Source organism: Cebus imitator, unplaced genomic scaffold, assembly GCF_001604975.1.
Source record: "Cebus imitator isolate Cc_AM_T3 unplaced genomic scaffold, Cebus_imitator-1.0 Scaffold18, whole genome shotgun sequence".
Lineage (NCBI taxonomy): Eukaryota > Metazoa > Chordata > Mammalia > Primates > Cebidae > Cebus > Cebus imitator.
In genome coordinates this window covers 18,169,315-18,183,674 of record NW_016107333.1, presented here as the reverse complement: position 1 = coordinate 18,183,674, position 14,360 = coordinate 18,169,315, and the positions used below count along the sequence as shown (strand labels likewise).

The 14,360-nt window shown below is 41.0% G+C and overlaps 1 protein-coding gene and 1 pseudogene across 1 annotated transcript in view; both read right to left on the bottom strand.

The window, feature by feature from the left end:
* GAS2L3 (growth arrest specific 2 like 3) overlaps positions 1-6,442 on the bottom strand; it is a 52,255-nt gene extending 45,813 nt beyond the window's left edge. The window contains exon 1 of the mRNA XM_017516498.2: positions 6,308-6,442. The gene's annotated coding sequence lies outside the window, so the exon portion shown is untranslated. The remainder of the gene's footprint in view (positions 1-6,307) is intronic.
* On the bottom strand, positions 261-1,707 carry LOC108294594 (annotated as a pseudogene).
* Positions 6,443-14,360: the final 7,918 nt, after the last annotated feature.

Genomic DNA, 14,360 nt, shown 5'->3' with positions numbered 1-14,360 from the left:
TTCAAGCGATTCCCCTGCCTCAGCCTCCTGAGTAGCTGGGACTACAGGCACGCACCACCACATCCAGCTAATTTTTTGTATTTTAGTAGAGATGGGGTTTCATCATGGTCAGGATGGTCTCTATATCCTGACCTCATGATCCACCCACTTCAGCCTCCCAAAGTGCTGGGATGACAGGTGTGAGCCACCACACCCAGCCTTTTCTGTAGTCTTAATAGAATTATTATAATTGTTTAAAATCTTACAATGTAGGCTTTCTTCTACCTGGTTTTAGATGTCTTATTATTCTCACCCCCTTTTTAACTGTGAGAACTTCTATGAGTCCAGGCACCCTTTGGCCCAGTGGCATCTATTCCAACATCAATGATAGAATCTGGAGTCATCCATCTCAAGAAAATGAGGAAGAAATTGAAAACAGCCAACAAAGCAAAGATGTAGCCTGTGACTGGGCTGCAGTGAGAGGTAAGTCTGTCCAGTCATTGTCCATTGGCAACACAGATTCCACCGACAGCTGGTCATACACTTTTTCAGTTCTCTCCACAACATTCCTCCAGGTGTAGAAAGTCTTTACTATGTTATGGATATTTTCTGGAGCCAGCAATGCCCCTGACTTCAGTTAGAAAACAGCTTTTTCCAATCCTTCACACAAAGATTTTACTGAATGCTTGCATAAAACAGTTAAGATTTTCTGGAAGCACCTCAGGAATTCCACCAACACTGGTACTTCCTTTTGAAATGTGTGGCAGAGATTCAACCTGTAAACCACAACTGGCTGCTTCCAGTTGCCATGCAGAATGCTTCAGTAAGGGGGGTATGAAGAAAAACATGTCCTTGAACAAATACATTTCTAACATTCTTGTGTTCTAAAGCTCCCAAAAGACTCACCCTGTCACGCAACTGGTATCTTTCCTGAACTTCTTGGAAAATGATTCTCTTTGGTTCTTCTCCTCCAATTATGAAATTTAAATCTGGATATTTCTGACAGAGTTTGAGTATTATACCACTAAGCAAATCAGTTCCTTTTCTGTAAACAAGTCTGCTGAAAACAATAGTTATACTACCATGCCTTCTAAATGGGTCTGGAGTAAAGTCAGTAGGATCTACAGCATTAGGAATGATGGACACTATTTCAGGATTCAGTGCTGCTCTTCGTATTTTCCTTACTAGTATAAAAAACAAATGATATGGTTTGTGTCACAAAGAGACACAGTTAGAAGCTTGTTTGTAAGCTCTGACATCAGTAAATCCAGAAAGGGAACAGTCTGTGGAGACTGTTTGACACCCCATTGTCTTGACATGGAAAAGAACATCATGGGCCATGGCAGAAACCAAACTATGTGAATGGATTATCGTGACTCTCTCCCGAACAAATGCATAGCTGAGCAATGGCAGACTGTGAAAGACAGTCAGGCTGTTTATACATTACTTCCAGAGGCAAGTAAACTTTGAGGCCATTAGTGAGGTGGTGGATGCCTTTTCGATTTCCATAAGCATAGTGACAATTATAACCTTATGCCCTCTTTCAATCAGGCACTGAAAAAGCTGGCAAATGTGGCTTTCTACACCTCCCATATTTGGGTAGAAAAAATCAGATGCCATGCGTATATTATGGATACGGGTTCTACATGTGTAAAGACTTCCAGGGCGAACCTGAGAAAGTGCAGCTGAGGGAGGCTGGCCATGCCCACCTCCTCCTTTATACGCCATGCTGAGATGGTTTAGGTATCAGTTCTTAGAGCAATCCAGTTACGAGTTAAGAGTATTACCAGCGAGTTCCATGGTACCTGTGTCCGGACCTCCCATGGCTGCCACTAATACACATCTTAAGTGAAGAAAGGAAGATCTGCCAAGCATGTCAGGACATCTGACCTAGAGAAAGTAATATATATCCAAAATATGATATACAATTAGAAGATGCAGTGAACCTAGTCTGTTGCAGTAATGAAAAAAAGAGCACCAGCTATATAAAGCATGCAAAAGAAAAAAAAAAAAAACTGATAGGTTAAACCTACTGCAAATGCTGTATGTTTACTATCACCCTCCTAATCAAATGGTCCTGCCTTTGTACATCTATCATTCATCCATCCATTCATTCATTTATATGTTTACAGAGGCCATCTGTGTTTACCATCACAGGGAACACCATCAACATTCACTAAGTTACCAGGAATTCTTGATTCCCTCCTCTCTCACACCTCCACCTGCCCCTATCTTTCCTCAGCCAAAACAGTGACCATATCTTGTTGCTTCTACCTCTAAATTTTCTCAATACCTACAGCTCCTCCTCTAGTTCAAGCCGCCATCTTTCTCCAGGTTTACTTAAACAGTCACCATTTCTCCAGCCTTGCAACCCTGTTCTTCATGAACCGCAGCCAGAGTGATTTTTCACAACTCTGATTCAAGGGTATTGTATTACTACCCTGCTTAATACACTTAATGATTATCCAGTGTTTTCAGGATAAAGCCCAAACTCCTTAACCAAGCTAACAAATGTTTATAGGATCCCCACCAGCCCTGTTTCTTGACTCTTACACTTCAGCCTCAATGAACTTTTCAAAGATCCTTCTGAGCACAGTGCTTTCACCTCCAGGTCTTCGCACTTGTTGATCCACCTATGTGGAGTGCTCTTCTTGCACCTCTTTTCCAGACCCACCCTTACCTGTCCAGATTCTATTCCTCCAAAGTCTCCCTTGAATCATCTCCCCAGTTTAGGAATATAGCAATATTATATGCTTCTATTTTGCTGCACTCCATACTTTTAAAAATAAGGTGGTTAACAGTCTTCATTTCCTCTACGTCACTATAGAAATCAGTGTGAAAATTAGTACTAGAATTGCTCCTAAATGCGACAGATGCTTATATTGCAAATAAAGAGTTTTATGAGAAAAATAAGATTTCTGCAGTTTAATAAAACATTACATGTCATTCGGAAAAATACAGAGACTTTGTTGAGAATCTTTAATTTTATTTGAAATTTTCCTTTTGAAATGTTTGGCAGAGATTCAACCTGAATAACTTAATTTTATATTAGATATAATTTTTAGTTTGTCAAAAATTTTGTTGTACACAATTTTTTAAATGAACTTAAGTTCAGTTTACCTTTATAGATGATAGATTAAAAGACTGTACAGGAACATACATAAACACTAACATAAAAAATATAAGAACAATATCCAACTATCCATTAACAAGGAACTGCTCAAATAACTTATAGGACATTCATACAGTGAACTCATTTAACCACTTCAAAGAAAAAGACAGAGCTATATATCACTGATATGAAAAGATGTCTATCATGTTAACAAAAGCAACCTGTAGAACAGTATATATAATATTACTGGGATCACAATGCTTTTCTAAATTATGTGTGTGTGCAAAAAAGAAGAAATGCTGAACATAAAACAATTTTTTTCAACAGCTAACTATATAAAGTGGGCCCTTCACCATAGCTAATATACTTTCTTAGAGAAACGTTTATGTTGTATGATAAACTGTCTGCGAGTCAGCACTTCAGTAATATCCATCACATGATTGATAGTCATAATACTATAAATTCCTAGGATGCTTACAGAGGCAAAGATGACATTACATTTAGCAATCTGCTACATTTTATTACATTCTAGTTCTTTAGAAATTTGTAACACACTTATGAAATACATGGTAGCTTCTGTTAACCAAAACACCCTACCTACTCTGTAACAATCTAATCAAATGAAAACGCTTTTTGAGTTTATAGGAGAAACACTAAAGAAATACAGTTATAATTATGGCCTGTACCTCATAAACATTACTTCTGGAGCATTTCTCTATGATAACTAATTTGTAATTAAAAATGAAGAAACTCAGTGTGAGACAAATTGGCCAACAGACTCAAGTTTCCTATTCTCTCAAATTCTATGTCCACTGCATGGTTCATTAGGTATGTAGAGGTATATCTAGTATCAAAGTATGAAAAGCAACAAGTAAAATACATGCATGTTGCTGTAAGAACATAAAACATAATAATATCATTAATTTCTTATTTTCCTCACCATCGAGAGCAAGCTCTTTAGTAATCTAACTATCCAAATAACTGCACCTTTCCTATTATCTTCAAACTTAAATTGAGAAAGGAAAAAAAGATAGAAGAGTAACTTAGTAAAAACATAGTGAATAAACAAAAATTAAATGAGAAAATATAAATTAGGAGACATTACTTTTAAAATGACCAATTCTCCAAACATCATTTCTATTTATCAAAATGTAAATTAGAAAAAAATATATATGTATATAAATTAGAAACATCATTTCTGAACCGGCCATTCCTCCAAACATCAAAACTCCAAAATACCTTTTTTTTTTTTTTTTACTAATAGCATGCATTTTGTTGACACTATTCTTTTATCACACATTTTTATTTACCATAAGTTATTTCTCATTATTTTAAAATTCATAATGTATTCAAAATAAACCCATACTCACAGCAGAAATTAATCTGAGTCAGCCTGATGACCTAGTGCATGGAAGTTGCTTAATGTTAGGAATATACAGGTGTGCAACACAGAAAAAAAAAAGCCTGCACTGAATTCCGATGAACCCTACTAAGTCATTTCCCTTCTTTCAGCTTCAGTTTTGTCCTCTGCAAAATAGGGATAACATGAACTACAGCAGAATTACTAAAAGGTATAACAATAATATAAGTAAAAACACAACACCTGGTATAGTCAAGGTAATCATGTGTTTGATAATATTCCACGTGTTTATAATGTGTCAGATACTGTTTTAAGTGTTTTACATGTATAATTTAGTGAATGAACAATAATTATCGCCATCAGTGGTACTGCCTTCACCTTCTACCTCTCCCCACACTTTGGGGACAATCTCAAAACGTTTTAGCCAAGTTAAACAGCAGAGAAATAATAATAGCTATGTGTCAGGCACTGTGCTAAATTAGTTGCGTGCAATTTCATTTAATCCTTTACAACAACCCTCTCATTAATAAAGCAGGAACTATTATTAACCTTTCACAGACTAGGAAATTTAGGCTTAGAAAGATTAAATAATTTGTCTAAGGTTACACATATCCAATAAAGTCTGATTTCAGAGCCCCCATGCTTAGCAACTGTAACACACACACACAAACACACACACACACTCACGCACACACAATACTACTTCTAATTCAATAATGTCAAAATAGCAAACACCTACTGTTCAATGACAGTCGGTTTCTAACGTCATTTTGAAACAGATGAGTCAGACAACAGGTATCAGGATCTACACTAGATCACTGGCGTTTCCACTTCTGTCATTTGAAAAAATCCCAATCTCTTACCAAAGGGAATCTGGGGTGGTGAGAATATCAATTTCTAATCATTTAAGTGCCAAGACTGGTGATCAGACAGCAATTCACAATATATTTTTTGCTCTCCATACAAGCAAAGCAAAACCCAGGCTCTGACCTACACTGGGTCTGCAAAAAAAACTTCTCTTCACTTAGTAAAGACGGGGATCAGCTATTCCACCACGCCATGCCACAAAGCCCTCTTAATTTACAACATTCAATCCCTCGGTGTGAAACGATTAGGGAAGGAACCAGGGGTGACTGCATAGAGGAGCACGCCCTAGAAAACTTTCCTCTGACTTCCAAGGCAAATTGCAAGCCTTCCCCAGCCTCTTCCCCGCGCAGTCCTCCAAACTGAGGGGGGTGGGCGGAAGGCATTACGCAGGGTCTCCAGCTCTATTCCCTAGTTCCGCACATCCGAGAGTTCTAGACCCTGCATGGACTGGGGAGGAAAAATAGAGAAGAGCCTATAAACCTTGCTGGAGAGCAAGAATAACTGTCTCCTCTTTGCAGGGCCAGACACTTCAATTCTTTCTGCGGAGGATAAGCAGAAAAAAAGCGACCCCTCTAAGGCTAGGCGCTTAGGGATGAGGGCGCCCCTGTAGATCCTACAGTAGCTTCAGGCTCTGATATCTCTCTGGGGCGGGTAGCGGCTGGATTCCCCCCATCCAAGGCGAGCTGGTCCACACCTGCAGCCCCAACCGCCCAGCACACCGGTCGCCCCTCTCTCCGCACCTGGGTGGGCAGGTGAAGACAGGCGCAACGTCACCCTGACGGCCCCAGGGGCGAATCAGAGCATCAGACTGCCGCAGCCAGCCAATCGCAGGGCGTCCTGACTCGCAGCCCAGGGACCCAACCAAACCTCCGCTTCGGGGCCCTTAGAACTCTGGGGGCTCCTGGAGCCCTCAGCCTGAGGCGCGGAGGCCCTAAGACAGAGAGTAAAAGTTCGCGAGGAAAAGAGAAGGCAAACAGGGAAGTACTCACCAGGCGCAGGAGGGTCACTTCTCCTAGCGGGGAGACAACTCAGCTCAATCTGTGCAGTGACCAGCACGCCCCTGACCAACCGCCGCCGCCGCCACCGCCGCCGCCGCCGCCTGGGCCTCAGGGGCAGTAGCCTCTCGCCGCCGCCTGTTTCGAAGGGACCAATCATAAGGTGGGGGCGTGGTCTGGTGCCCCGCCCCCTAGCTCCCGGGACGCACGCCACCCGCGAGCTCGCGCCTGTCAGCGCGTCCCGTGCTGCGCCTCCGGGCGTCTCGGAGCTTAGGTGGCCAAGTCCCTCCTCTGCTCATTGAAAGGCGAAGTGGCTCAGTCACAGAGCAGGTCCTCAGATCTGGCCCCTCAGCGACAGCCAGAGCGAGAGCGAAAGCCCCTCCTGTTCCCACAGGCAGGAGGGGTGAATGAACCTCGCCTCTAAGAATTGCTTCTTGGCATATTGGAATGTTGCGGTGAAGCTGAAGGCGCTTCCCTGAGTTTTATCCTGATCTGTTAAGAGCACCTCCCAAACCCCACATCCACTCGGGAGCTGGCTGTCTTCAGGGCGCAACGGTTTCCAAAGACACAGCAGGGAATGGGGGTCCTCAGAAATCCTTAGAGAGAGGCCCCTTTTCTCATAGCTGCGTAGGGATGAGGAGGAATCCTGTAGCCCCAAGTCTCAAGAGGATGTTGGTTCTTCAGCAAACACTGGACCCTGGGGGAAAAAATGAACTTCAACATCAGGGATGCTTGTTAGCTCCCAGGGTTGAAATACATCAGTGTAACAATGTAACAATCCTAAGTCAGGTTACATCTGTAAATACGGCTTGTTATCACGCGCCTGGGGTCTACTTGGGAGGCTGAGGCAGGAAACTTGCTTGAACCCAGGAGGCAGAGGTTGCAGTGAGCCGAGGTCGCGCCACTGCCCTCCTGCCTGGCGCCTGGTGACGGAGTGACATTCTGCCTCAAAAAAAAAAAAAAAAAAAAAAAAAAAATAGCAAAAAAAAAAAAAAAAAAAAAAAATCACTGGCTTTGTCCAGGCACCTGTGTTGCAGCCCAGGCCCCCCTTTTTTTTCTCTTTTGAGACAGGGTCTTGTCCTGTCACCCAGGCTGGAGTGCAGTGGCACGATCTCGGCTCACTGCAGCCTCGGCCTCCCAGACTCAAATGATCCTCCCACCTCAGCCTCCAGAGTAGCTGGGATTACAGGCGTGTGCCAACACCAGTCTAATTTTTATGTGTGTGTGGTTTTTTGTTTTTTTGTTGTTGTTTTTTGTAGAGGTGGGTTTTCGCCATGTTGCCCAGGCTGGTCTTGAACTCCTGGGCTCTGATCCTCCCACCTTGGCCTCCCAAAGTGCTGGGATTATAGGCCTGAGCCACCACACTTGGCCCTACTAGCTCTTTTAATTTTCTCAAATCATGTCTCCTCTCTGGGCCTCAGTTCTCCATCTGTGAAGTATGGGCATTGAACTGCAATGACATCTCTCTCTAGGATTTATTCCTTCCTTCATTCACTCGACAAAAACAATGAGATGTATCGTTGCTTGCTAAAGAAACTGAAATGAAGAAAACAGTCTCAGACTTCAAAGTGCTCAGCAGCATGGCAAAGGCCAAATGGAAGTCTGTAGGGATCCGTGAAAGAAGGAACCCCTAACAGTCTTGGAGAGTGATGGCAGAGGTTTGAAAGGAGCTGAATTTTGAAGGATGAATTAAGACTACCAGGAGGGAGGGGTAACTAGGGGTAAGAATTTCTTTCCAGGCAGAAGGAGCAACAAAGACAAGGTTCTAGAGATGTGAGAGCACATGAAATGTTCTGGGAATACTCGTTTTGAATGACTAAAGTCTGCAGATTGGGAGACAGATCAGTCGGGAGAAGTCAGCACTGATGAAAGGCCTGGTAGATGCTGAGAAATTTAGTTTCTTTCCCACAGGCAATTGGGATGATTATAAAGAAGGACTGGTATGAACAGATTTGTGTTTTAGGGGAAAATATATTTTCAAAGATGTTGGAAAACAGTAGTAAGACAGGTGGCAATCCTTTAAATTAAAAGATGACAGTTACCTAAATTATCTCAGAAAGGATGGTGAGGAAGAGGTGTCTGGTGTTACCTAAGAAGCTGACTTATCTCATCTTAGTTATTATGTGATTGACGGTGGTGCCGACCTAAAGGATACAAGGAAAACAGGCTGTGGGGGGAAATATTGCATTTTGGTTTGGAGTACGTTCAGTTTGAAGTGTGAGAGGAATGTGCAGGTAGAGATGTTCATAAGATTGTTGGAAAATTAGACCTGAAGCTATTTAAACTGGTCCATGTAGGAGAGGCAGATTTGATGTAAATTCATCAAATATTATTGAACACATCTTCTGTGTCAGGCTCTATCCTAAGCCCAAGAAATCCTACTGTCATGGAGCTTACATTCCGGGGTGGGGTGGGTAAGTGAAGAGGATCAACTGTAAATTGACATTTAAGCGGTAAATGAACGTGAAGCCAGTTAGTGGTTGCTCCTTTGAAATTGACTCAATAGACCCAATCATAGAAATTGACCCTTCTGGTCTTAAAACTTACCTTTGTTTCATCTGAGTTCTTTCCTTAGAAAAGGCTCAGTAGACCTCTCAAAAAACATCTAAGAACTGAAACTCACCAGTTCATCTCAGCAAGACAATGAAAGCCTGGCCCCTCTTGCATCCTGATTGCTTCCTTGCCCCTCCCTAGTTCCTGTTTTCTTACACATTGTTGCATTTCTTCCCTGATACATAAACCCCTAATTTTAGCTATCAGGAAGATGGCTTTGAGACTGATATCCCATCTTTTCAGCTGCAGCAACTGTTTGAAACTTTCTGCCTTGGCAGTACTCGTGGTCTCAGTCATTGGCTTTCTGGGCTGCAAGCAGCAGGACCTAGACCAAACCCCTGGCGTTTCAATAACACTTTTAATATTACAATCAATCCCTGAACACTTTGCTGCTCACATCACCACAATAGATAGATACTCACCGGACCTATTGTTAAAATCTGTGTTTCATAGTGTTTCTGTTTAAAGGGCAGTTTGTATACCAGCTCATTTAGCCAAATTTTGAGTTGAATTAAAGCATTAAATTGGATTTGTTGAACCCTAACATCAAAATATGTGCATTTCTCTACAGAAAAGAATAAGTAAAATGCGTTATAAAGATCTTATTGAATGGGTCATTAGATGTCAACTTTTTATTTTTTATTATGTGCATACTATATGCCTAAACATTTGAATAGCATTTACTAAAACTTGAAACTATGCTAATGAGATATGTACACAAAAATTATCTGCCTCACACACAGAGACACACACAGAGACACACACATGAACACACACTACTTAATATTTCTAAACACTTTACTAAAATCTTGTCAGTGTATTTTTATGATAACTTTCTGCCTATTTTATAACTTTGTAACTTCTCTTAGTGACTTCTCTACCTTATTAAAGGCATAAGGACAGTGTAGTGGCAAGTGAATCCTGAGTCAGGAAATTTGTGCAAAACACTTTGCTCTAAGCCCACATCCTCCACTGATTAAATGTGGGGATTAGGTGAGGAGTTCTCCTCTAAATTATTTTAATTCTTCTTGCTTTTCTCCTCTGTATACTGTGTATATATGTGTGTCTGTCTATCTGTCTATCTATCTATCCACTTATCATCTATCTCCTCACTTTTACATTAATTCCCAGTTGGTACCCAACTATCTAAGTACACTTACTTTACCTATCTTGATTTTAAAACTGTAATTAGTAATTAAGGGTTTCATCTCATGAGCTGCAATCTACTTTCATGTGTAGGTTTTCTAATAGGTGGTTAGGTTAATAGCCACGTTTTAGAGATTGTATCTTTACATAAAATTGGCATAGTTATAAAATGCAAAACAAGACTCACCAGTTTGACTTTCCAATTGTGGAGATGTGTCCCACTTTCAAAGAAAGCACCATGATTGGAAATCTAAATTTTAAAAGTTATTATATTAGGAATAATCATTAATCTGCCTTAAAAGCTGTACAGAATACAGAAGTGTCTGTGACAATCAAATAACCATTGGGTTTGGACTATGATTTGGCCTTTCACAGCTATGCAAGGATGCTTCTATTGTTTAAAATACACTGTAATTATTATTAAGACTTTAAAAATTTTTGATTTGTTTATTAGTGCTTTTGTTCTACATTGTGTTGTTTTAGAAATGTTTTTAATTTTGACATTATTGAATGTCAATCTATGGATTGTGCCTTGTGTAAAGTACTGGATGAAATATTTGGGCAGTAGTGGTATATTGATTCATTCACAATTAATTAAACTATCTGTTAGCTGATAATCTGTTGAGAGCCAAGTATTCTAAAAATAATACTAAGTTCTATCTTAAAAGAATGCTACTGATTTGTATTAACAAACAATATGTACAAATAATTCAATGATATGAAATTTTATAACAAGTTATGGTTAATACTAAAATGCTGTGTTTAATTTATATAGTGGATTGAATAGTGCCCATCCAGAATTCATGTTCATCCAGAACCTCAGAATGTGATATTTGGAAATTGAGTCTTTGCAGGTATAATTAAGGATTGAAATGAGATCATACTGGACAAGAGTGGACCCTAATCCAATGAGACTGTTTTTACAAGAGACAGAAAAGGACACAGAAGGAGAAAGTCCATGTAAAGACAGAGGAAGAACTTTGCTGCCACAGTCAAGCAATGCTAGGAACCATCAGAGGCTGGAAGGGGCAAGGAAAGATTCTCTCCTAGAGCCTTAGGAGAGAGTTTGGTCTGCTGACACCTTGATTTTGGACTTCTGGCCTCCAGAAACATGAAAAAATATAAATGTCAATTGTTTTCAGCTGTCAAATTGGTTATAGTGCCCCTAAGAAACTAATACAATTTCTATCTGGAGAGAGAGATGTAAAAAGCTAACATCCTAGCAAGAATGATTATATTGAGCTACACTCCCTACCCCTCCAGTTCGTCCATAAGACGTCTTCACAAATATTAGCATTGTAGCCATGCCAGGCTCTCACAGAGCATGTGTTATTTCTAAATGGCTTACTGTCCAAGTATGATTAAGTTTCTATCACATTTAGTTATAGTTGATAGCAAAAAAAATCCTCAAACTCACTTAAGGAAAAAAAGGGCAGGTAATTGGCTCATGTAATGAAAATCCCAGGATAGAACTCTCTAACTTTAGGCTAACTTGATCTAAGATTTCAGATAATGTCACCAAAATCCAGTCTCTAATGGCTCTGATTTTCATGTTGACTTTATGCTCAGGTTCCTCCTGGTTATATGATGGTTTCCAGAAGCTCTAGTTCTTCATTCTCTTAGGTTTGAGTCTAACAACAACAACAACAAAAGTGAATCATTCTACATAGTTCTTAAAGTCAGAAAACACAAACCATTGTAGGTGCATCAAAAAGCAGGAACTTAACACAGACTTGGTTTTGCAAAGGAGTTGAGAAGGTAAACAGGAGCAGGTAAAACAACTCAGTGATTAGTAACAGTAGGAAGCTACTGCAATTCTAGGGCCTAGAGTTCAAAAGAGGAGTGTAGAAACCAGGGCCATCAGCACTGGCAGGGGTGGGAGGGGATGTTCCCAGTGGGACTGGGAGCCATGTAGGAGATGCAATCTTTAACAGAGATGCAATCTGAGGCAAAGAGAGTGAGGGAGAAATATCCTGGCTTTCCTCTTCTCCTCATCCTCCAATCTCCCATCAATACTTTCTATTGATTGAACCTGCCCAAAGCCAGTTAACAGAGAAACCTACAAAATTCAACCCGTCAGGATTAGCCCTCCCCGCCAGATGAATAGAGAAGGGAAAGAAGGGAACAGATCTCAACACAAATAGGATATATTAGCTAGGCTTCTGCGGTGATAATGCTATACAACAAACAACTCCAAACTTTCAATGACTTACAGTACTAAAAATTGATTTTTTTTTGTTTGTTGATCTGCATGTTAGCTCATGGTGGAGGAGAGGGATGCTGCTTCAAGCTGTAGGTTGGGTTTAGGTGTGCTCCTTCTGTCTGATTCTGAGACTTGCGACTATCCAGGGCATTCCCTTCTCATGGCAGATAGCAGAAGTGCAAGAAGAGCAGCAGCAGAAACATGTGATGTCTCTTCAGGCCATAGCTCGGAAGTGACACTCTCACTTCCACCCACATTCCATTGCCAAAGCAAGCCACAAGGACAAGCTCAACATCAGTGGATGGGGAAGTATGTTCTGCCTGCTCTTGTGAGAGGCACTGCAAATTCACGAGGCATTCTGATTAGCTATGCCTGAGTCACATTTACAACTGGAGGTTGGGGTGGAATCAACTCCACTTAAAACACGTGGACTAAGAGACGGGAAGACGGTGATTCCCCTAAGGAAATCCTAGTACTCTTACAGAAGAAAAGGCAGCAGATTCTGAGTGTCCAAAAATAAGTTAGCTAACACCCGAATGTGATATGTGATAGTGTACTGAATTTATTATTTCTTATGATAGGGAAACAAGAGTAAATTGTAATTTTTTAAAAATCTGAGGAAAAGTAAAATTCTGCTGCTATAGGATCAATAAGTGAAATCAGTTTCTCATTCTGAACAAAAAAGAAAACAAAATTTCAAAAACTGTTGCTCATATTCAGTATTTGGATTCACTAATAAAATGGTTGTCCACAATATTGGTTATGAACTAGAGAACCACCACCGCAAGACTTATGTTGAAGCTAGATGCTAGATCAGGTCAAGAGAGAGTACAGTGTAAGGGTATATTTTCTTTTAATATTTTCTTTTTATTATTTATTTATTTATTTTGAGACAGTCTCACTCTGTTGCCCAGCTGGAGTACAGTGGTGTGATCTCAGCTCACTGCAACCTCTGCCTCCTGGGTTCAAGCAATTCCCCTGCCTCAGCTGAGTAGCTGGGATTACAGGCACATGCCACCACATCCAGCGAATTTTTTTGTATTTAAGTAGAGACAGGGTTTCACCATGTTGGCCAGGATGGTCTCGATCTCCTGACCTCATGATCCACCCGCCTTGGACTCCCAAAGTGCTAGGATTACAGGCGTGAGCCACCGTGCCCAGCTGGGGTCATATTTTCTTGGGATATCCTATGATCTGAATATTTGTGTCCCCCCAAAATTCATATGTTGAAATCCTAACCCCTAAATCGATAGTATTAGGAGGTAGGGCCTTTGGGAAGTGATTAGGCCATGAAGGCAAAGCCTCATGACAGGGATTAGTGCCCTTATAAAAGAGACCCCAGAGAGCTAGCTAATGCCTTCCACCATGTAAGGGCGCATTTAGAAGGTGCCATCTAGGAATCAGGAAGCCCTCACCAGACACTGAATATTCCAGTGCCTTCATCTTGGACTTCCCAAAACTGTAAGGAGTCAATTCCTGTTGTTTATAAGCTACCTAGCTTATGGTATATTTTTACAGCAGCCTTAATGAACTAACACAGGATAGGAGAGAATGGGGTTTCTCAACCTCAGCACTGTTAACATTTAGGGCCAGATAATCCCTGGGTGGCGGGGGTGCTATTCTGTACATTGTAGGAAGCTTAGCAGCATCATTAGCTCCCATCCACTAGATTCCAGTAGCACCTCTACCTCCAGGTTATGAAAACCAAAACTGTCTCCAGACATTACCAATATCCCCCTGAGACACAAAATCACCCCTACTTGGGGCCTGGGGTGAAAGGGAAAAGGAAGAAAACAAGCAAACACCTTTATTTTCCCCTGTCTCTATCCTTTCTTTCTCATTTGGTGTAAGAGAAGATAAACCTCTGGGGAACGCAATTTATTTGGAAGCCTAGAGTATAGCTGAAGCAGGAGACAAAACCTGTAGGATCAGATAGTGGCGGCAGGTGCTGGGTGGGGAAGGGAGTCTCAATAGCCAATGGCTCTCCCAAGGAGCTCCGGGTCTCTGCTGAAGCCAATGGGAAATCATTAGGTGGGACGGGGAGCACGTAAGCAGATTTGCATTTTAGAACAAAAAATCACTCTACTAGCGTGGAAAATGACCCATAAAAGTGTACATCAGAGCAAGGGAGATACTCCTCTTACA